This window comes from Balaenoptera borealis, assembly GCF_965194805.1.
Source record: "Balaenoptera borealis genome assembly, chromosome: 3".
Classification (NCBI taxonomy): Eukaryota; Metazoa; Chordata; class Mammalia; order Artiodactyla; family Balaenopteridae; genus Balaenoptera; species Balaenoptera borealis.
Genome location: NC_138866.1, coordinates 144,972,711 through 144,997,059, shown reverse-complemented (window position 1 = coordinate 144,997,059; position 24,349 = coordinate 144,972,711). Strand labels below are relative to the sequence as shown.

Below are 24,349 nucleotides of genomic sequence, written 5' to 3'. Positions count from 1 at the left end.
TCTCTTGGATGCAAGGAGAACAATTCTGATTGAAAACAGAAGGACATATTTTGTCCAGTTAGAAGAGAACATGCTTCCCTAAAGACACAGAGTACATAGAAAAAGAGGTCTTAAAGAACATATAGAAAAAGAGGACTAGTCAGATAGGCACACAAAAAAGTGGACGGGGAAGGAGAAATCAATGTGGCCGTAAATGCTGAAATTCTCTGTCTATTTGTAATTTCCAAATTTACTTGAAGTTTGTATCCTGATGTTCTGTTGCAATAGTAAAATAGCCTGAGCGCTCTAAAGGGATGGCCGAGCATGCCATGCTGGAATAGATCAGGTAGACAAGGAAAGAGCCCCGAGGTGTGTTGTCTTTGGATCAGAACCCCTGCTTTCTGGAATGGATGGCAGGAAGATATTAAAAGAACAGCAAAAGCCAACTGGTACATCATCAGGGCTGTGTTTTTAACACAGATGATGTCTCTGAATTCCTAGTCAAAGAGAGGATTATGCCAAGGGGATTGAGAAGGAAATGGGGGAAATATTCAGAAGAATGAGAGAGGAATGCCAGTTAAAACAAAGAGATATCATGTATGATCTACCAAATAGGCAAAGACTTAAAACAAATGATAATACCTAGTGTTACCTAGGATAACGGAGACCGGTACTCTACTCTACACATTACTGGTGGGAATATTCATCAGCACAACCTTTCTTCTCTCAGATTTGGTAATGTGTACAGAGAGCCTTAAAAATGTGCAAACTTTCAAAGCCATTGTTTTAGTTAGGATTAGTTCAGCTGTATATGATAGAAAACCGACTTCTAAAGTGACTCAAGCAAGATAAAAGTGTATTTCTCTTTCTTCCTGGAGGTAGGCAATCCAGGGCGAGTACGGTACTCCATAGACAGTGCCATGGACCCAGAAGAAACCTATCTTGTTGCTTGACCAACCTCAGCAAAGGTTTCTTCTCATGTCCTTGGAGCTCCTTCAGCTCCAGCCATCCTATCAGCACTCTGCCAGAAGGAAAACAAAAAGAAGACTTCCCCTTTAGACAGCACTTTGCAGAAGCCACACACTACACTTCCACTTAGATCCTAATGCCTAGAGCTTCTGGCTGAAAACATGTCTGAAAAATGTAGCTTTTATTGTAAACATCTGCGTGTGCACCAAAAAGTCAAGGTTCAAATAGTAAAAGAAAAGCAGGGAACAACTACTGGGGATAGCTTAGCAACCGTCTGTGACCCATTTCATTTTTATGAATTTATCTTAGGAAGTAATCAGAAAAAATAATCATATATACATGTATAGATATTTATTGCAGCACTACCATAATATGGGAAAATTAGAAATCATCTAAGACTTCCAATAGGGGACTTATTTAATAAATGCAATACACATGTACATCAGATACTCTGCAGTCATTGACATGGTACATAAAACAAACATGGAAAAATAATTGTGAGGCTTTACTGATTGAGAAAAGCAGTGCATAAAACGGTATGGTTGGTATCATCTTAATTTGTAAGAAAAAGTATAAGAAATAAAAGAATGGATATACACAAAATGTTAGTCTTTATGGTTGGTTGGTGGAATTATTGGCTATTTTAATTTGTACTTTGTATTTTCTAAGTTTCTTTCCAGTGAGTATAAATGCATAAATTAAAAATGAAATCTCCAACCAGGATTCCATACCTCGTTTGCACTATCACAGAAATCTTTGAAATCTTACTGTTTCTCAAACCATCATAGTGATCTGCTGACTCTCCCACTTTTGACTTTTTCTATACCAATCCTTCATAAATAAAACTAGCACATTAGTTTCCCTAGAAGAAGAACTCTTACCGTATTATTTTTCTGTTACTCTTGAATACTCCGCAATTGCTTCTTGAGTTATAATAAATAAAAAATGCTTTTCTTGAACTTCAAAGTTCTCTGCTAGATGTTCCAAACCTACTTTGTTCACCTTGTCATGCCAAAGACATCTGTCCTGCCAAATGTGCTATTTGCTGGTCCCAAACATCCAGCCATTTTCTGCTTCTATGCCTATACTCAAGCTGGTAACGATTTCAGAAATGCCCAGCTTTCTTTATCTTTGGCTGTTGAAATCCATCTTCCATGGTCTTTAATGTTCTTCTCAGATGCTATCTCCTCCCTGAAGCAATTCCAGTAAATGTGCTCTCCACTAACTTTTTTAATAGCAATGGTTATCTTCTGTCTTATACAATAGCTATTTTGGGGCTTGTCTTCTCCCTTTTCTTAGAATCTTGCAAATTCCCTTAAGCCCAGTCCTCTATGCTATTCATCTTTGTGCCATCCCCTTCACCCACCCTCTCCCTGCCATTATACATATCACAGAACTTAAGTATAACGGGAGCTCAGCCAATATTCATTAAACTAAATTTAATTGAATATAATTTACATGCTGTCATAAGAAGATCACCACTGCCCACAGGGAAAAGGGAGAGGAGGAAAAGAAATGGTAAAGTGATGTTGAGAAGGTGATTCACAACTGTGAAAGAAAACAGTCATAGTGAGAAGAAGTTTCCAAAGAATGAGAAGAGTTTCCAAAGAATAAAATGTCACCGAAATTTAATCTAATAAAAAACATAAGGTTTAGGGAAATAAAAAAAAGCAATAATCAAAGTCGTTTGTCATTACGCGTGGGTTTCTCCATAAAATTGACACTTGGTCTTATGTTGAACATCTCTAGTGACAAGGAACTTATTACTTTGCACAGTAGCTTATTTCTTTGGGGGACAATTCTAACCGATGAAAGTTTCTCTTCTTTTTTGTATTGAGACATAATAAGTCTTTATCTTTGTTTCATGTGTCCTATTTCACCTCAAATCTTCCTTCTCTTTGAGAGCCCTTCATATGTTTGATCAAAGCCATCATGTCCTCTCTAAGTGTTTCCTCTCTTAAGCTAAGCTTCTTGGTTTTATTCCTCATCCCTCATTCCAGGGCACTCCCAAAGGAGCCTATCTTTCGAACAGGTTAATATTCTATCACTGGTATTATCAGATCTGATGCACATATTGCCCTTCTTCAACATACAGTGTAGGAGATATGCTCCTATCACCACTTGTCCCACTTTCCCATAAATCTCTCAGCAGGTTTTAAACTTTATGAAACCTGAAATAAAGCAGCTTTAACAAATAGCTATTCGTATTGACATTTTATCTGATTCTCAGCACAAATTCCTAACTCTTCCATTCCAACAAGTTTGCCATTTCCAGATTATTTTCCTTAGAAATTATGGAAGCACTACTGCATATGTGTAAGAAAGAGAAGGTCCAGAACAGGTGGGTACTGCCTCAGAGGCACAGATATTTGCAGTCAACGATGGGCACAAAAGACAGTGTTACTGAATCGGGTCCAGCTGCTCGCCCCTCCAAAGTCAATACTTAAGAGAGAAAAATGTTGGTAGAAAGGAAAGTTGCTTTTCATCAGAATGCCGGCAATCTGGGTAGATGGTGGACTCAGTGTCCCCCCAAAACCACCTCTGAAGATTCTGCTTGACCATGAAAGTTTTCAAAGGAAAAGGGGAAGTAATCTCAGTTAGTCACTGAGATAGGGCGTCAGAGTCATCACCATCCCCCACTGAGTGTAGGCTGGTTGACTTCTTGTGGTCTTCCTCTAGATGTTATCTCGTTCACACTGCTTTGTTCACACAGTTTGTTCACAAGATTACTGAAGGGGAAGCTAGGGAAGAGATCTGGTCATCTTTTAATTACTAATTCTTCATTTCTACTTCTTTGATCTATAGAAAGAACCAACCATGTAGGCAAGGTATTGCATGATCAAAAGACTTGAGAGGTGTGCTTGGGCTGGAGATGAGTTGAGCACGGGGGTGCCTAGTTTTAAAAGTGAGTTACAATACAGCTTTGCTAAAGTGAGAAGAAAAGGGGCTTCATGCTGAGGGCAGTTTTCCTGCAAAGAGCTGCTTACAACAGTGCTCGCAAAATGAGTCAATGTTTAGATGGGCAATTTCAAATATTGCCTTATTATTTTTTTTCTGTTAATCTCATCTCAACCAGGAAGCTATATTACTAGAAGTTTGGACATTAGAAATGGGACATGGTTTATTTCACAACTCTCTAGAGGAAAAGGATATCTTGGATTTTGTAATTTACTTTCAGGCCACAGATAAATGCTAAGCTCTTGTCTATATCTGTCTCTGAAATACAGTGTCAGACATACAGGAAACAGGAAGTGAATGAATGAATGAATGAATTGTATACAGTACACAGCTTATGAGACCATGTGAAGAATCCCTTTAGGGACAAGAAATTATCTTTGTCATGGAGGAATGGTGGGCATCACCTAGAGAGAAATAAAAACACCAGAGAAAGTTGCTACAAAGAGCAGAAACTTAATAAATGCTATTTCCTTCTCCATGAGTTGAATACAATTTTTGCCAAATAAACATACTTAGAACCAAAAGGACATCAAGTACATCTTTATATGGATAAGGGAAAAACCTGGAAGTCAAGTATCTTGTACAAGGTCACGTCCCTAGTTAGCTGAACAATTAGGGTACAAACCCAGTTGTCCTGACTTCCAATTCAGCATTCTTTCTGTCATAAAAAGTAAGGGATTTTTTCTTTCTTTCTTTCTTTTTTTCTTTTTCTGCCTTACACAAGCAAAATATAGTTACTAGGATACACCCCGAAGAGGCAGAAGTGGGGAACCAGGGAAAAGCAACATTACACCACTGCTGTACAGGAGGCAAGAGACCAAGGCAAGAAAGATGACTCAGACATCTAAGCCACCAGTATGCCTGCGGGATGGGGACACCAACAACTTCAGCAAATAGAATGAGACAAAAAACAAATTAGATTTTTTTTTTTTTAAAGATCAAATTTATAGAGAGAATGTTTTGCTTATCTCTTTTAAATTTTATTTATTTATTTATTTATGGCTGTGTTGGGTCTTCGTTTCTGTGCGAGGGCTTTCTCCAGTTGTGGCAAGTGGGGGCCACTCTTCATCGCAGTGCACGGGCCTCTCACTATCGCGGCCTCTCTTGTTGCGGAGCACAGGCTCCAGACGCGCAGGCTTAGTAGTTGTGGCTCACGGGCCCAGTTGCTCCGCGGCATGTGGGATCTTCCGGGACCAGGGCTCGAACCCGTGTCCCCCGCATTGGCAGGCGGATTCTTAACCACTGCGCCACCAGAGAAGCCCCACAAATTAGATTTTTAATAAAACCCTTATTAGATAGATGTAGGAGATGGAAGAGTTACAAATATATGATTTTTATCTCAGTAGTATCTCCCTAACTTGAATGGTGTTAATTTCATTGATTGATTTAACACTGATTGAGTGATTAAGGGAAATGAAGGGATAATCCCGAATCCTCAAAGGAGACAGAGCAGCTGCTCCTGACAGTGTCAAGCCGGCCTCATTAATTGCTGTCTGCAACCCTTGAAAAAGGCCCCACTGGACCAAACTCTGTGGATTAGTTGTGTTAAATAACAAAAATTCAACTGAGTAAATTCAACAATCAAATTGGCTTTATCAAACAATTCATGAATAAAGCAGCATCCCAACTAGCAAGTAGAGCTTTGCCAAGCTACAGAATAGGAAAGGTTTTTAAAGGTAGAAAGTAGGCAAAAAAGGAAATTATTAGTGAAGAACGTGTTGTTTCAGGGAAGGTTGCACACCTTAGGGGAATAGGAGGGTTCTATAGGGTGGATTACCCCAATAATTCTGACCAGGTAATTCCAGATTGGCTGGTTAAAGGTTGTATTCTTGAGAGAAGCTAAAATTGCAATTAGGTTTGGTATTATGTCTCAATTTGGTGATAAAGTCTTAGTACGAGTGACTCCATTTTGGGCCTGCTGTCTCTTTTTTTAACAATTTCCCCCTTTTGATTAGACTCTTAGCTTAGCTGAGAGATGTGATAAAAATTTAAAGCATTAGGTAGCACTACTCTCAGTTACTGCTCTGTAGTTCTTGCACCTTTTGTTGATCCTTTGTGTGGCATTCACACATCATGACATTTTTTGCCTAATGTCTATAATATTCACGGGCCATAACTTCAGGTTCACAATTTTTAACTTGGCCATTCTCTTCATTTCTTTTCTAATATTCCAGTCTTAGGGAGATTATTTGCTTGGTGGTTAGCAGCTGTGAACACGTATTTAAAGCTTTTGAGAGAATACAACACACCAGGGAGATTACTCTGATTATTATAAGCAGAATAATCCCCATTGCTTGGAGTGCACTTTATAGCCATGGTCCCCCAAACCCAAACCAGTCAAAATCAAATAAGTCAGAGAAAGACCCTGTGGAAGGAGTCACCTTTTTAAGCCAAGTGTCTTGCTCAGTGACCTTATGTAACTGAGTTTCAACCTTCCCAGAAGTGTTAATCCAGGTGCAGCAGGCTGTGTTGCCCACAGAAGAGACACCTCCCTGCTCAGCTAAAAGAGAATTAAGAGTGATCCTGTTACCAAGAACAAATTTACCAGAGAATCTAAGGATTTTTTTGTCAGCTAACGTCTTAGCAGTGGATTCTGCAATATTCTCAATAGTGAAGGAGAGATTTCTGATCATATTCTCTTCTACATTTACTCCTAACTAGGGAAGTATAGCCCTGCCAAAGGAAGCTGATCCTTAGTCAAGAATGCCTTCTGCTAATTCCTTTCTAATTAAACTATTTGAATTCAGGGGGGTTGACCAATGAGGTGCCTCAGTCTGACTGTGAGCCGTTAGCACAGTTAGGTAACCTAATAACATTGCTGGGTTTTGCACCAGGTATCCAGGCCAAGGAGAATGATAACCACCACGGACAACAATTAATCTTCTTGAGCACGAAACACTTCCGCTAAGATGACACTGCTAATAAATTCGTTTGCAGGAATTGTTGCATTTGCCCATTTAAGCCAGGGATCAGTTAGATTTTCTCCTAGCCTGAAATAAAAAGTTGTTCTAAATTTCAGAGTTTACCAGCTTTACCAATACCTTGGGGGATGTGAATGATGGTGTTATCTTTCCAGGCCAATGCCAGAGTAAAGGTAAAAAGGGAAGAAAAAAAGTATTTTATGTTAAAGTATAAAGTCTTATTCTGGCGTGTTGGGAGGAAGCAATCTACTGTGCCGTCAGCCACTTCTCTTCCTAGTCAATTTTAGCTGGAGGTCTCCATCATTTGTACGGGACCAAATGTCAGGTGCAGCCCTCTTCAGCTGTGAGATGCATACCAAGGTTCAAGTCCCTGAAGTTTGGCTGTCATCTGGGTAGGGAGGAAGATCTAGTTAGTCCCTTTTAAGGAAATATAAGGGTAATTTTTGCTCTTACTAATTCCAAATGAGAGGGTAGGAGAAAATTCTAAATATTAGTTTGGGAAGTTACAGTCAGACATTTGAAGAAACTGTAAGAATTCAGGATTCAGTCCAACTTACAGGTATATACCAAAACCTCAGAGATAATTAACAGGACTAGAATCTAATATAGACAAATGAGCAAACATAATTTTTCTTTCTACAGTTATTCCCATTTCTTTTTTCCAAGGATGACCACAGTGAGACTGATTTGTTTGCATTAAATGTGGCTTGAATATTTATATAAGTGCAGCAAGAATAGTGATTGACCATATGAACTCTTTCTAAGACTGCTTTGCTGGAGCTTTGCAAGCAAGGTACCAGGTTGATTTCTTCAAAGGGGTTTTATTGGCTCTGTAAAGTCAATTAATTCCTTAAAACTATGGTCATATCTGAGACTAGGAACAGCTCTCTAAAATACGACATTCAGGTCAAAGATTTGGTAATATAATCGATGTTTCCAGTTGTGTCCTGTTACAACGAGAACAGGTTCCTTTTTATTTTTTTTAGTTATTTATTTTTAAAATTTAATTACTCAAAAATTTAAATTGAAGTATAGTTGCTGTACAATATTATATAAGTTACAGGTGTACAATATAGTGATTCACAAGTTTTATTTATTTTTTTAAATTTTTATTTTTTGCCCTTTAAAATCTTAACATATTTTTATTTTTTTATTTTATTTTTTTAATTGAAGTATCGTTAATTTACCAATACAATGTTGTGCCAGTCTCTGAAATCCACAATTTTTAAGGGTTATACTCCATTTATAGTTATTATAAATATTGGCTATATTCCCTGTGTTGTACAGTATATCCTTGTAGCTTATTTTATACCTAATAGTTTGTACTTTTTACTCCCTGACCCCTATATTGCCCCTCCCCCCTTTCCTCTCCCCACTGGTAACCACTAGTTCGCCCTCTATATCTGTGAGTCTGCTTCTTTTTTGAAGGAGAACAGATTCTTACTGAACTTATCTAATTAAGTAACATTTTGCCATAAAAATAATACTCAAGAGTTTTCAAATTCTGGAGGGATCAGATAGAGAGAAAAAAATAATTGTTTCATCTTTCTTTGTAAAGGTATACTTTACCAAATTGTTGTATGTCATAGATAGTTTAAGATAAAAGGTTTCCGTATTAAGGAACCACCCATGTTTCAAACAAAAAGTCATTAAAATTATAATTATTCTACTGAGTTCATTCAGACCCATGTAATTCATACTTGTTCTGCTTGAATCCAGTTTTTTCACTAGTTCCAGAAATTCTTACCCAGTTCAGTTTTATGATCTTAAACTTATCAGGAATCTGTCCAAATTCTTTCCATGAATCTCCTTGAAGATAAGGCATTTTCGCAGAAACATTTTGGTAAACGCATCAAAGTAAAACAATAACCATGAAAAGACTTAAAGATGCTTATTATTAAAGAGCTGATCAGAGTTATTATAATGGAATTGATGAGGAAATTTGGTTATTTCTATAACATGCAACATTTTAAGATTATAACCAGAATTATGACTAATAACATATACAAGACATATGGGATTTCCAGGAATTACACAGAATTTCTAGAACACTTATGACATATACCTATACAAATATAACATAAAGAATGCTTAATATTACTTCTTATTTGACAATGCTTTCCATGTAATTTAATATATCAAATAAGTCTAATTAGTTTAACATCTCTTTTTTTTAAGAGAGACGGAATAAATCTTCTGAGATGTTCTAGGAGCCCCCTAGAAAATCCTAAGGTTTACTTCTACGTCAAAAAGACTTCATCTAGAATTTTACTTTTGGGAAGTTTGTCAAAAGTATCCAAAGGTTTTAAAACACTTGGTCAAATAGGATCACGGGTCACTGTGAAACAATACTTAGTTATTCATTTAACCACACTGACAACTAAACACTTCACAGGTGAAACAGAAAGTTAAATAGTTGTAAAAAGCAAACGAAGAAACCAAAAACCTTAGCTCTTTTAATAGAGATTTAACTTTCTAAACTTTTATCATTTTAGCAGAGAGAAAAAACTAATTTTCATTTTGCACCAATGTACTTTCGATATTAAAACTTATTAAATAAATTTATTTCAATCTTAGCCAGCTTGACTACACATAAAATTACTTTCCCAAGGTTTTTTTTTTTTTTCACAAAGCTTCCACAACTTCCTTTTTTGCATTAAGATTTTGTCTTATGTTTTTCCTCTTTTATACTGAAATAACCAGTTTCACTTTAGGACAAAAATTACTTTCTTTTCCCTTAACAAAAATACATCTCCATACCTCATACCTTTTCTTAATCCAAAAGACATTCTACTTGCTTTGTGTAAACAGTTGTTTCTCCTATTATTTTTAATAACTTTAATCGCATATATTAATTAGAATTTTAACCCCTAGAAATGTTTATTTCTAGTGAAAAATAAGAATTAAGCAATTGTAATCTATCTGTTACAACAGTATTCTTTAGATTGACAAATTTATGAATACATTTCATGATCTCTAGAAGCATATGCTTTCTCATACTACAATCTTTTAATGTGGCACACAGCATGTTTACTAACGGGAACAAACATCTCTGGTTCCTTCGTAATAAGAAGACAAAAGTAGACAAATCTGTTTAGTAATTAATGTTTCATTATTTTATCATATTTGGAAATAATCTGGATGTTCAATGAATTTAACTTAACTCACCATTGAAGTTAACTTAGCAAAACTTAAGCTATCAGGTTACCAGAAATATTTGGGAAACTATATTAAAAGTTTACCTAAAATCTTTTTATCCTACTTACATTTATTTAATTTACTTGTTCTTAAGAATTACATTTATATTAGCCACAAAAACTTCATAAGACATTAGACAAAGTCTGCCATAATCACGAACTATTTTTCTTGCTGACAGATTTTGTAAGAGATAACATGAACTTACGTGACTGAGTAAGCCTAGGTAGAATAAAGGTATTTCATTTAATGTTGATAATTCTAAAGACATGCCTGTTTTAATTAAACCAAACGAACTTAAACTAGCTTTAGTACTGAATATTTTCCCAGATCACATGAACCTTGAAGGCATTTGGGTTAATTTCTATTATATTTCTGAGATTTAGAAATAATTTATAAGCACTTATTTGTAAGCCAGTTAGAGATTTTGTTTTGTTTTGTTATTTTTTTACAAATTAATTTTGGCAATACCATCCAGATGTAGACATATACCATACATCTACAACATATATATATACACATATGTATATGCATATATATAAGCATATAGACAGATGCACGCAGAGAACTTATAGCTTCTGTTTCTAAAATTACTGCACTGAATCAGGTAAACAAAACTCACTAGTTGTAAAGGAATTTGTATCTCAGTGTTTTTTAAAATTTTCAAAAGACTTTTCCAATTTTGATTTGTTTTGCTTTATTTTGTTTTTGATAAAAATTACCTCCCTGATGTTTGTACTTTCACATTTACACCTCAGAGGCACAGGGAGAAAATGCAGTTATAAGCCATTTTAAGATAAATATGAGACGTTTTGGGATTGATTTTAAAAAATAGCTGAACTTTGAATTGCCTCTAGAGCTGCATTTCTGGTTTTGTAGAGATTTGTAAGATAAGGACAGTTGCTCTCAATTCCCCAGAGGACTGGGTTGCAGCCTAAATGACATCATAGGGTGATCCACCCACCCAATGACATTACCCTTAATTTGCTTTTTTAATATGTATATGTTAGGGAGAAGATTTCTAACTAAGATGGAAATCAAAAGATTTCTGTGTTCTAGATTTAGAGCTGTTTGCCCTTGGAATGTTTTTTAGTAAATCCTTTCACAAAGGCTTCAGAAGGTTTTTCTTTCCCTCTGGGTACATCGTTTTATTTTTAGCTTAAGGGAGGAGACCTAAAAAACATTCCTATTGGGCTCTGAATATCAGCTTCCTATCTGGCCAATCTCTGATCACAGAGCTACTTAAAAATTCTTTTAGATATCTTGTCAGTTTTCAACAGAGACAAACAGTAACATTTCTGGCAGTATTAAATAACCCTTCCTTGAACGTAAGAGCAGTCCCCAAAGAGGGTGCAAAATATATTTTATATTCCTCTCTCTACTGGTTATTATAGACAGAGATCCAGGAGGGCTGATTCTGGTGAGCATTTTTACCCTTAGCCAGCTTCTGCCAGTTTTTCCAGGAGCCCCTCTACAGGCTCCAAGGGGGTTTAAAGTAGAGGGTATACCTTTGGTATCCTAAATTTGGCATTCTTAAAAATAATTTTAATTTTCCTTAGGTGTTTAAGGGAATAATGTAGGAATTTACCAGAAAATCTCCCAAAGTCTCCTCAAATCTAGGAGGGACCCATTTGAGGGGTTAGATAGGAGGGCATTGGAGTTGATGTTAAAAATTTTGCATAGGCCCTTTGAGGTCCTATCTCTTTTCCAGTGTTCCAGCTGATTGCAACTGAGACATTGTTTCCTGGGCCAGCATTTTAATGATGAACCCTAGGAAAGTGCAATGTGAGGGGTCCAGGTGTTATTTAGGTGCCTGAACTTGGAGCTGTTGCAGCTGTAAAGTTAATGGATTGGCAGACTGCTGTTTACAGTCTTGTGTCATTAAATTTTCACTATCCTTTTGCAAGACATTTTTTAACGAAGCTGTTTTAGAATCTTGGAGCTTTTGGGAAGCATCTACATACCAATGAAAATAGGCATTGCATTCTGTCTGTTTGATATGGGAACCCTTACTTTCAAGGGCACTTATTAAGCAAACAGTCTTGTCTAATTGGATCATTCCCCATAAGGACCATTGTAATCCTAATTTGTCTTTAGTAAGATTTTGCTGTTTGTGTAGATATTTACAGCTTCTGGGACCACAGTTCTCTGACATAAAATAAGCAGGTGTGTCAGAAGGTGGCATGTGAAACTCTTTGGGTTTTGAGGATCACATTTTATATATTTGTTTGTTTGTTGCTGAGCCCTTGGGTCTTTTAGAGCCAGACTAATACCTAAAGGGGATGTGATGTGAGGTTGGGAATTATGTGGTGTTTACATTACACAAATGTGTGCCTTTTTGCGTGGAAATTTTCTTGATGTTGCTGGGTGATCTGGTGTCAATCTATCCCATTCCATGACCAATTTATCCTAACACAGGAATCTTTGATTCAGGTGGCAAGAACTCTAACTCTTAAATGCCTGATCCATGCTCACCACTTTTTATGGCTTTTCTTTCTGCTTCTAAGATCTCCATTAGCAATAGCCTTTATCTACACAAAACATGACAAATGGACATGGGCAACTTAACACACCAGCAGTGACCAAGAGATATTACTGCAGACTGACCAAGGGAAGACCATGCACACCATCAGCAATTTCCAGCAGCAACTGAACCAGCAAACTCCGGTAAATGGGAACTGTGGGCTGGAAATGAGGCAAGGGATTCCAAACAACTGGGGAATTGTAGAGGAAACCAAGGCCTATGGTCTTGGGTTCCAGATAGAACCGTCTGCCAACTCAAGCTGACTTGCTAAGCCCTTGACTGGAAAGCCAATTAGATTGAGAACTCAATGTAAAGAAAGTGGAGCTCAGAACTGAGAGGATACTTACCCACGGACCTCAGAAATAGAAAGGTAGTGAACTCAAGGGGTTTGTGGGATATCATACCTGTGTTTCTCATTGTCCCTGAAGCCCTTGAATGTTCTCCTTCATTCCCACTGCTGCCACCAAATCTGTTAAATAACAAAAATGAAAATACAAATGAGTAGATTTAAAGACTAAATTGGCTTTATTGAACAATTCATGAATCGGCAGCCTCCCATTTAGCAAATAGAAAGGAGCTCCTCCGAGCTACAGAAATGGAAAGATTTTTAAAGGTAGAAAAAGGGCAGAAAAAGGAAATTATTAGCAATAAAATTAGACCTTTCAGGAAAGGTCATTCTCCTAAGGAGAACAATAGTGAATTACCCCACTAGGGCTGACCAGGTAATTCTAGATTGGCTGGTTAAAGCTTACTTTCCTGGAAGAAGCTGATCCTGCAATTAATTTAGGTATTGTCTTGGTTTGGTGATCTGGGCTTAGCACAGATGACTCCATTTTGGGCCTGTTGTCTTTTTTAACAGTTAATATTTTTCTATTTTCTTTAAAGTATTAATTTTTTTAAAAGCTGGCAATATACAGCCAAAGACAAAAGTCTCTTACTTCCTTTCAAGTTGTTTGATTTTTTTAGATCACAACCTTGTTCGGGATTGTTTTAGATCACAATCCTGGAGTTTCCTCTTTCCTCAACTCACTGCACACTTCTGCAGAGCCATTGCCAGGGCCAAGGTTGGGGTTTGCAAAGGGGGGAGATGTTGTTAACCTCTGTTGATAGCAATGATCTACACTGATGTTTTGTATTCGTTTTCGTTCTCTTTGGGACTTGGTTATGCTAATTAAAAAAAAAAAAGAATCTTCTTTCTCTGTAACATTGTTGGAAAGTGGAAATAATTAGACCATTTGGGAAAGTGGCATGTAGTTCAGGGAAACACACATGCTGGATTTTCTAGGACAGTGCCACTTTCAAATATACATTCTTAATGTTTCTGTAAATTTATGACATATGCTGAAAATTTAATGTTCAGTGGTGCATCCTATATCTTCCATGTTTCTTTTTGTACAAAATCTGTTTTTCATGCTTTTTGCTTTGAGGATTATGAGTGTCCTACACGCAGGTCTGTAAGACAGTGCTACTCAAAGTGTGGCCCCCAGACCAGGAGCAGCATCACCAGGGAGCTTGTTAGAGATGCCAGTTCTTCAGCCCCACTCCTAGAACTGGTGTTTTAACACGCTCTCAAGGTAATTCTTTTGCACGATACAGACTGAGAAACACTACAGGGTATAGTTTCCGTAATTACTGATTTTTGATACAGGACACGTGCGAATGAAAACTTTGAGATAGCATGGGAATCCCAGGAGTCTATATGACTCCAAAAATGCAATTTAAAATTTATGAGGTCATCTGACATGGTAATTACACTTTCTCAACAGTCCTGCTTCTTCAGCAAAGAGGTATTTATGAAGTCCTGTGATGGCCTTTATGCCCCATAAACCACTGTAACTATACTGTCTTCTTCTGTGAAAGTCTGGACATTGGAAGGAGGTACCCACTTGGTAAAGATTAGTTCCCAGTCTTGCTGGAAGGGTTAATGACTCCTGCAGCTCTGACTACCTAAGAAATATGTCCAAGACAATACAGCGTGCTGGGAAGGATAAAGCCCTGGCCTGCCACCTTATTTATTTGTTTTCTTCCTTAAGGCAATAATTCTGCTCGGGTGCTCTGTCCATTGACAGTAGATGGTCATCTGTTTATTACAATTAATAAAAGGAATGCAAGATGGGACCTATGCTAAATATTTTCTTTGGATTACGAAGGGTTTGTATCATATTACTGGAACATAGAAGAGATTACAATATATCAGATATACCAAGTGGGATATGTTAAGACAAATAGAGTATAAATACTCTATTGTATGTCAAGTGGATTACTGATATATATTTTTCCAATTCTTACAAGCCTTCCTTGGCCAGTCTCTCTAAAGTAAAACCTCCTCATCTTTCACTATCATCTTACCCTCCCCTGTTTTTCATAGCTCTTATCACAACCTGACATACATTTTTTTTTGTCTATTTTTCTCTATTTGTCTTTCCCACTGAAGTGTAAGCTCCAGGAGAGCAAAAACTTTGTCTGTTCTGGTTCCGTCTATACAACCAGTGTCTAGAACAATATTTAGCTCATAGTAGGTACTTAGTGAGAGACTGAATATACAAATAGACAATGGCCATACCCTATGTAAAAACAGAACTTTGACACACAACCTGGGGCAACCAACACCTTATATACAATAAATAACCCGGGAAACCAGCCTGCTATAAGTCAGAAAGATAGAATGCTATCTCTAGTAACAACCCAGGAGGCTAAACAATGACTTCTGTAGTGATCAGCCCCAAATTACCACGGATTCATTAAGAACTGAGAGCTTCCCTACTTTTTGTTCCCATTTCCAATTTAGGAACAACCAGAAAAAGTCAAATATGCACCCCTAACCAATCATATAGGATGTCCGGCTTCAAGTTAGCTTTCCTGAAACTTCCCCATGTCAACTCTTCCAATCAGGGCACATCTGAAGCCTTGCCTTCTCTTTTTCCACTATAAAGATTTCCACCCCTCTGCCTGCATCTGAGTTTCTGCCAAAACATCAAGAGATGGGCAAATGGTGGGGGCTGGCTCTCTTGCTACAGCAAGCTCAGAATAAATACTGTTTGCTTTTCCCATTTGGTTGGTCATTGTTTATTTCCACATCAGTAAAGGAACAAGAATAACATGGGTTGGGAAGACCACCCAGAGGAGCTTATGAAATCTAGTAAAAAGTGGACATTTTTATGAAATATACTGTCTGTATAATAAACAGTGTGTGTGTGTGTGTGTGTGTGTGTGTGTGCGCGCGTGTATAGAGAAAGCAAGAGGATAAAAGAAAGGCAAAAAGAAGGTGTTTAAGTGAGACTCACAAAATGCCCCCTGAAGGGCATTAAGAAACACTAACAGTCTTTATGGTTCTGTCAAAATCTTTATATTAGATCCTTGAAAAGAAGGTAATTACAAATTTTCCCAAGAGAAATTTCAACAGTGAGCCCAGAATGAGAATTTAAGAATCAGCAAATATAAGATAGTAGGATCTACCTTCCCAAGTGTAGCATCAGGGGTCACAACCCCCAATGTTCCATTGGACAAAGATAAAGATCAATAAATCCTAAAGACAGCAGGACCCAAGAAGAATTAGCCCCTGAATATTAACAACCCCCCTAAAGATGGAAGCAACATGTATAATTAGGTCAAAGTCCAGTGATCAGAGTGGTGAAAATGTGCGCCCTCATCCAATAGGGCTGGCCGGAAATTGGTCCAAGTGTCCTGGGAGATTCCAGAGAGCATCTCTTTATGTGGATCTAGAGTTTAAGTTAACTGAAAGGGAGATTACCTAAAATGAGTGTATTGCTATTGATGCCTTTTATTTTATGGCTTGGACTGTAAATTTGCCTAGAGATTCATGTCCCATCCAGCTATATTTTTCTGGTTGGTCCATTTCACAGGAGCCTGTGAGTGGACAATCTTGTACGCATGTGTGTTGATGCTCAGGACACATCTCCATTTTGGGTCAGGCAGCACACAAGAGTATTCTTGACCTTTATTAAGCATAATATGTGTGCCTTGGTCTTGACAGAATGTGATTAAGATGGATAAATTAAAGGGCAAAAGTGAAATCCAGTTATTTTCAAAGCAACTGTAATAGAGCAGATCAATAACTTGCAACTTGTTTTTACACCAGTCTTTATTGTTTTCGACAGATCCCCCACTGCATTAAGTGCTGTCTATTTCAGTGTTATCTGGGCACCCTCCGACAGGTCAGCTGGTTTCACTGGGATTATTTCATCCTAGGTTGAAGTGTAATGGTTCATTCTGGGCATGCTGAAAGGCAGGATTTGTAGCAATGTGTGAGCCCTGTGATTCACTGGTGAGATTGTGATGATGAATTGCTTGCCAGAGGGGCAAACACAAAGTGCTATGAGATAAACCAAGGCCATTATTATCCAGGCATTCTTTGGTATGTCTGGTCGTTTTCAGCTGTGGATGCTGCTTTTTTGTAGAAGATGGGATGGAGACAAGTCTCTTGCTGGTAAAATGCTGAAGGGACAATGATGGAGCATGTTTTCATTCTAGAATTATGAGACAGAAACAAATCTCATGACATAATCTGGTCATTTTCAGGCCCCAGGAAGAACTTCATTTAAACATCAGAAGAAAATGCTTTGTACACATACAGTACAATATAGTGTGATATTATTATTGATAACAGATTCCTTGATCTTTTGCTAATTGTCCTTAAAAGGAGAACTCCAGAGTTGTCCATTGATTGATCATTTCCATGTCTCAGATGGATTAGTTTGTCTTTTCTAAAATCTTAATTATTCTGTGTTTTTTTTCTTGTTTTTCTTTAATGATAGCAGAGAAGCTGTACTGTTAATGCTAATTCCTACACTCTAACTTCAGAGTATCCAAAGGCTTGAGTAATTCTGTAATAACCAAGGTAAACTAATCCTCTTTGTTGCCACAGAGAAATTCCAAAATCTCAGTGGCTTAATACGGATAAAGTTAATTTCTTGCCACAAGCAAACATTACTCTATCTCAGGTGACCCTTCCTCCATCTTGGAGTGATGCTGTTTTGAAACTGTGGTCTCCAAGATTATCACGGCAGCAAAATAAGGACCAAAGGCATGAGTTACAGAGTCATTTGAGAGGTGCTTGGCATCAATTTCACTCATTCCATTAACCAGTCATATTGCCCCAATCGAAATGGAGAGTAACAGTTTGATGTTTGTTGGATATTTGATGAGCACTAAATTTCCACCACACTGGTTCCTTGCAACCTCTCTTTTCTAGGCAGATCCTCTGGGATTTGTTTGTTTGTTTGTTTTTAATTCTTTATTGCCTGAAATTTATTCCCCCAATCTCTAACTTTTATTCCTCTCAGTTTACTCAGTTGCCTAAAACAACAGGAAGATACACACTACTATATATAAAATAGATAACTAATAAGGACCTACTGTATAGCACAGGGAAATCTACTCAATACTCTATGATGGCCTATATGGGAAAATAATCTAGAAAAGAGTGGATATATGTATGTGTATAACTGAGTAACTTTGCTGTACACCTGAAACTAGCACAACATTGTAAATCAACTATACGCCAATAAAAATTAAAAAAATAAAAAAATAAAAATAAAAGACTGGTTTGTATTATCTGGGGCTCCTTGGGTCCATATCAAGACCCAAAGTAAATATTCAGTCTCAGTTATCTAAGCTAACTGCTGACATTGTTCACTTCAAAATTTAACTTCATTTGAAGTTGTATAGGCTTTTCCCAACTAGGAGTTTTATTTATGTATTTATTTTTAAGCTTGTGAAATCACCTGAAATACTTACATACGCAATCCACATTTTTGTTTCTCTCTCTCTCTTTTTAAAATTTAAAAAAATTTTTTGATTTTTGTTTGATGTAGATGCCCCACTAAGGCCTTAGGTACCGACATGCCTGGTGAAGAGATTATTTCTTGGGGAGCAGTTATTACCAAATAGTCTAAAACAGGAACAGCATAACTTTTCCACTCAGTCATTTTATTTTATTATTTTTCCTTTTCAATAAAGTGTGTGCCCTCTGGGATTAATTCACATTACGAGGCAGGAATCAAGTTAAACGCGTCCATTAAAATGCATATGAAATGAAACAGCCGAAGATGAAAAGAGTCTGTATTTTAAAATACCAAATACATGGCCATTTTGCAAAGAGGAACAAACAGTTAATAAAGCACGGCAGCTGTGCAAGTGCTAGGAGGTGGCCCTCCTCTGTCCCTCCATCATCTCCTGAGATACCCTCTGTATGAGCTCCCCCCATTCTTCTTCAACTCTTCACTTAGGAAACTGAAACCTACGTTCAAAATTATTCTAAAATTAGTTGCAGCTCTTGTGAATAGACCATTATGTTCCCAGCTATCCATCTGAAAAGTGTATGAGACTGTTCACATTTCTCTCCATTCTGAAAAAAGCCCATCTTAACCAGCAGACTATCTCATTTGGGGTCTGACCCACCCAGGGCTCCCTTGAACCACAAACTTTGGCACTTTACTTAACCATTCAGTCTGTTGGCTAGAACGTTGCTGTGTTTGAAGGGCGGAACTTCTTCAGGAATGATGCCTCATATAGCATTCAGTGCAGCAGAAAGCTGGACAAAGCATATTTTGAAGTTGCACAGATGAGGGCTAAGTCCGGACCCTGACATCTGACAACGGTGTCCCCCATAGGAGAGATGGCTACTTTCCTTATCAGAAAAATGGGCACTGATCAACATCAATTGTAGGATATTTGTGGGTATTAACTAGAAATATATGGGTATTAGCCTGGTACACAGCAAGAGACAATAATTGATAACTCTTATTCACTTTTATTTCAGATTCTTTCAGTGGATTACTAGTTTTGGGTTTTCTGGATCCAACTACCTCTCATCCGGCAATGCTTGGCACTATTTATTTTAGCTTTCACTTCAAAACACAAATAAGAAATAGAAACCCACTCTAGCTAAATGCCTTGCCTATGGGCATAAAGTTATTGAATCACCCAGAGCCAAGGCATTAATCTTGGTTTACTGAGAAGCATGCAAATCTGAAGGCATGTTTCTTTTACTTTTTCAGTTGGAAGGAGTCTTGGACGTCACCTAGTTCTCACAGGCAGCCTTACGGGCCTTTGTGGTAAGGATGGATATTTGGGAATATTATTCTTTTTGAGCTACCAGGGATTTTTGTCTGTTACCACATTTTCTTACCACAAAAGTTGAAAGTCAGTCTGCGGTAGCAGCTGGTAGAGTTTCTATTCTATATATCAGGAGGGGTCACTTTTTCCTCATCTTAAGGATAACCTCTGAAGGAAAATATGATGAAACCAGGGAAATACTATGAGCTGAGTTAAAAAAAAAAAAAAGAGAGAGAGATTTAAGTGAGACATTTCTATTGCTATGATTTCATATTAGAAACTACAGTCCATGCATACTGGGAATAAGGATCAACTGTAAAATCTTGTCTTATCCAACTTTAATTCACAAAATGTATTGAATGCCTCCTCTGTACTCAGCATTGCTACTGTGACTAGGTGAATGGGAGCAGTGTGGGCTGGTATCCCTACCCTCACATTCCATAAAACGTTTCAGAGATAAAATTTACAAACATAAATTACTTATAGAACTGGCATCACAAAATTAATTAATTGCCATTATTTCTGTTCCAAGTAACAGGTGTTATAAAAGATAAAGCAGAAAGAGGTGCCAAACCCTCTCAAAACAGCTGGGAAGTTCGCTTTAGGGGAAAGATAAAGAGCTTTTTTTTTTTTTTTATTGGAGTAAAATTGCTTTTCAATGTTGTGTTATTTTCTGCTGTACCATGAAGTGAATCAGCTATAATGTATACCTATATCCCCTCCCCCAAGTTGGACCTCCCTCCCACCCACCCCCATCCCACCCATTTATCCATATCGTATGAGGTATTCACAGGATAGGAGATGGAGAAGTTCAACAGGACGAAAGAACAGACAATATCAGAAATAGACATGGAAATATGCTTGGCCCCCAAATGGAGGTGATGGCCATGAGAGAAATACATTTGCAGAATGGCCATCAAACAACATGCAAACAGATACAGGAGTTCTACAAATACCTGTTATTATTATTTTTTTAATATATGGTTTCATATTTTATTAACTATTTAGGGAATATTAAAATCAAATAAAAAATTAAAAACAAACCATCAAATATGGTCTACAACAAATTTCAGCATACTGGAGCATGCTGTTGCATTAAGTATGTTGCCAGTACAATTCATTTTGTGCAGACATTAGATTAAGCTTTTTTGGTTTCTGTGTATATACTTGATTCTTTTGTATAGGAGCCTTGGATTTATTTTTATTTTCCTTCTCAATGTAGGCAGTCGTGTGTCCAGTCATGGGAACTAGTACAAGCAAATTCAATCACACACCCCACAGTGCTAGTATTACGTTGTAAATAGTTCTAATGCTTCTTGGTAGCTTTGGGTGATATTATAAGGAATTCAACTGTAGAACAAAATGTCCAAGTACACTTAATACTCAGAAAAAAAGCAGTTTAAAAATACAAAGCCTACAACTGTTACTGTTTGCAACAATTGATCTGTGAGAATCAGGATTATCTAGATATGGTGAATCTAACAAAACAGAGTGTAGAAATAAATTATGCTATATCTGATGTAATCATTCCTCCCCCAGTCTGGCCCCAAACCTCATCTGGTAAACACTTTAGTTTCTTGAAATGTATCTTATTGTTCCATTGGTTTATTTTTTAAGCAGTTATTGCTATAATGTGGAGTTTAAAATATGTCTATGCTGGACATATACGCTTTTTCAAGTATATATTGAGAATCTGCATTAGATTTTTTTTTGGATAGAGGTTTATGGTTAAACAATATTTGAAAATTATTGATTTAGAGGCAGAAAATCTGAGGGCTTTGTTCTGAACCTTAGGATCTCCAGGTCTTGAAAACATGTAAGGAGAGGTAGAGGGGCAGAGAACACAAAGAACAGAATTAGCAAAGGACAGAATTTATTGGCCTTAAATTTCAGCAGCTTTGATTTTCCATGGTTATCCTTTTGATGAAGCATTAAGAGAGCTAGAGTATCCCCAAATTGGATAATTAATCCCTTTATAATTGCTAGATGACTCATGCTTAGTGTAAAACAAAAGCCTTTCTCAAAATTAGCATGTGTGTCTGGGAGTAGCCCCAATCTGGCTGTGGTCAAAGGCACTGCATTACATCTAAATTCAAATGCTCTGGTTGGCAGCCACTGCTGTCTGAGAAGAGTCAGTGTCTCAGAGATGTGGAAGGACCTGAGCCATGAGCCCTTGGGAGAGGGGGTAGAGGTGACCCAGTAGAGGCTTCTGGGTGATCCTGAAGACTGAGGGATAAAGCACTTGGAGCTAGCTGCCATGGAACAAAGAATTCTAAGAAAACATTTTCTCATCTCCAGTTACTCAGAGGAGAGAAATCCACATGAAGGGTAAGGTCAAGCAGATACCACTGAGCAGTGTGCTACGATGGACAGAATTCATTTCGACCTGCAATGGCTCATCCATGACGAAGCAGATTTGCTGAAATAACTCTGTCTCGTGTAGAGGTAGAAGAAAGGGTTAGGAAGGAAAGAATCCCCACCCAGCCCACTGAGGATCAAAACTGAAGGGGGAGCCAGATAACTGGAGGCAATTGAAACTCCATGGACCACTTCTCTTGGTCTGCACTCACCAGGGCTTATTCTGTGCCAGCCTCGACAGTAGTTTTTATGGCTACAAAGATGAAGACACAGCCTTCATCCTCTAGGAGCTTGCAAACTGGAAGGAACAAGATCCATAAGTGATGGTAACACAATGTGGTGGGAGCTCATCTGAAGTTTAATACAAGGTGGGAGAAGAGCCCAAAGAACATCCAGTGTAGGTTGGCCAGGACTTAAAAGATTAGATACAGAGAGGGAAGGAATAGAAGGACAATTTTTGATATAAGGGACAATGCGTGCGAAGGCAGAAGGTGAGGGAGGAAGATGTACATGAAGCACAGCAAAGAGGGAGCCTTGTTCTCTTGGTTGGAGAACAGGGGAGATGAAACTCGAAACACAGGACAGGCAATATCACAAATGAACCAAGGTCCTGGACCTCAAGCAGCATATATTCTACCAGTAAAACCAGAAAGACAAAAAATAATTTAATATACACAATGCAACATAGAACTGTGGTTGGCTTTTCTATTGCTGGAACCCATAATCAAATTTAGGAGGATAAGTGGAGAATAAGAGGTAATTTCATCTGTATGCCTGCCTGTAAGCAGATTTGAATAAACAACATCGCAGAACTCTTTGATGAATCGCATACATTGGAAATAAGCAAGGCTGTCTTTGATTATGAGGGAAGAGGCAGTGCTGCAAGTACAGTAATAAATACAGAGAAACCAATGTGATAGCGGAAGAGAAAATAACTTCGGAAGAGGAAAACGATCTTCCCGGAGGAGGTGAGATCTAGTTGGGTCTTTAAGGATGAAGGGATGCTTATTAAGAAGTCAAGGAGGGTTAAGGCCATTCTAGCAACAGAGACCAGCCCGTGCAGAATCATAGAAATGAGAAGCGGCAATGGAGAGCTGGAGGATGAAACGTAAGCTGGGAACCTTTGATTAGGAGGCTAGAAAATGTGTGTGATTGCAGAAAGGGTGAATGATAAAGAGGAGAGGTCTGATTTTGTCAGTGTTGGGGAGCCCCTGAAGGATCTTAAATGAGAAAAGGATAAAATACAGAGATTTTCTAGAAGAGCTTACTCAGTTCTATAAGCTAAGAAAAGTTAATTAGGAAATGTGAGAAAATTGCCACTATAATTTCCTTAGCTTGTACGTAGTTGCTGTTTGAAATTTTGTTGAAATGAGTTTTATATATTCTCTCTCTTTGAAAAGATAAATGGCATTTTCAAAGCCCACTGCATCTAGTTGGGTGAGTTGCCTGATTAATTGCAGGAACTGTCCTAACCCAAGAAACTTGTCAGAGTGGTTGCCTCCAAGGAAGGGAAGTGAGCTTAGAGAAGACAGAGGTGAGAGGGAGACTTGATGAAGAGGTACCACTTTGCCCCTTTTTGATATCACAACATGCACTTGTATTATCTACCACCATGTTATTTACTTAATTACTTTTTTACCAAAAAGAAATGTCCATATGGCTCTCTTTATATAGTTTTGTGACACATAGATTTCATTTTCTGATAAGCACAGATTTTTAAAAAAACAAATTTTGGGGAGAAGGGCAATAACCAAGGAAGTGTGAAACATAGAATCCTAGTTCTTATGTCATTAAGATGAAAGTTGAGAAGGAACTGAAACATGCAAAGATGTTTCAATTGTTAAATCTTTGCACTTAACATGCAAAGATGTTAAATGTGAATGGATTAAATGCTCCAGCCAAAAGACACAGCCTCACTGAATGGATACAAAAACAAGACCCATATATATGCTGTCTACAAGAGACCCACTTCAGACATAGGGACACATACAGACTGAAAGTGAGGGGATGGAAAAAGATATTCCATGCAAATGGAAATCAAAAGAGAGCTGGAGTAGCAATACTCCTATCAAATAAAATAGACATTAAAATAAAGAATGTTACAAGAGACAAGGAAGGACACTACATAATGATCAAGGGATCAATCCAAGAGGAAGATATAATAATTAAAAATATATATGCATCCAACATAGGAGCACCTCAATACATAAGGCAAATGTTAACAGTTATAAGAGAGGAAATTGACAGTAACACAATAATAGTAGGGGACTTTAATAACACTTCACTTACACCAATGGACAGATCATCCAGACAGAAAATTAATAAGGAAACACAAACCTTAAATGACACAATAGACCAGATAGATTTA

General features: G+C 37.5%; 1 long non-coding RNA gene across 1 annotated transcript in view; it reads right to left on the bottom strand.

Moving 5' to 3' along the window:
* Positions 1–23,553, bottom strand: part of LOC309627208 — a 385,485-nt gene extending 361,932 nt beyond the window's left edge. The window contains exon 1 of the long non-coding RNA XR_014243594.1: positions 8,575–23,553. This is a non-coding gene — a long non-coding RNA (uncharacterized lncRNA). The remainder of the gene's footprint in view (positions 1–8,574) is intronic.
* Between the last annotated feature and the right edge of the window lie 796 nt (positions 23,554–24,349).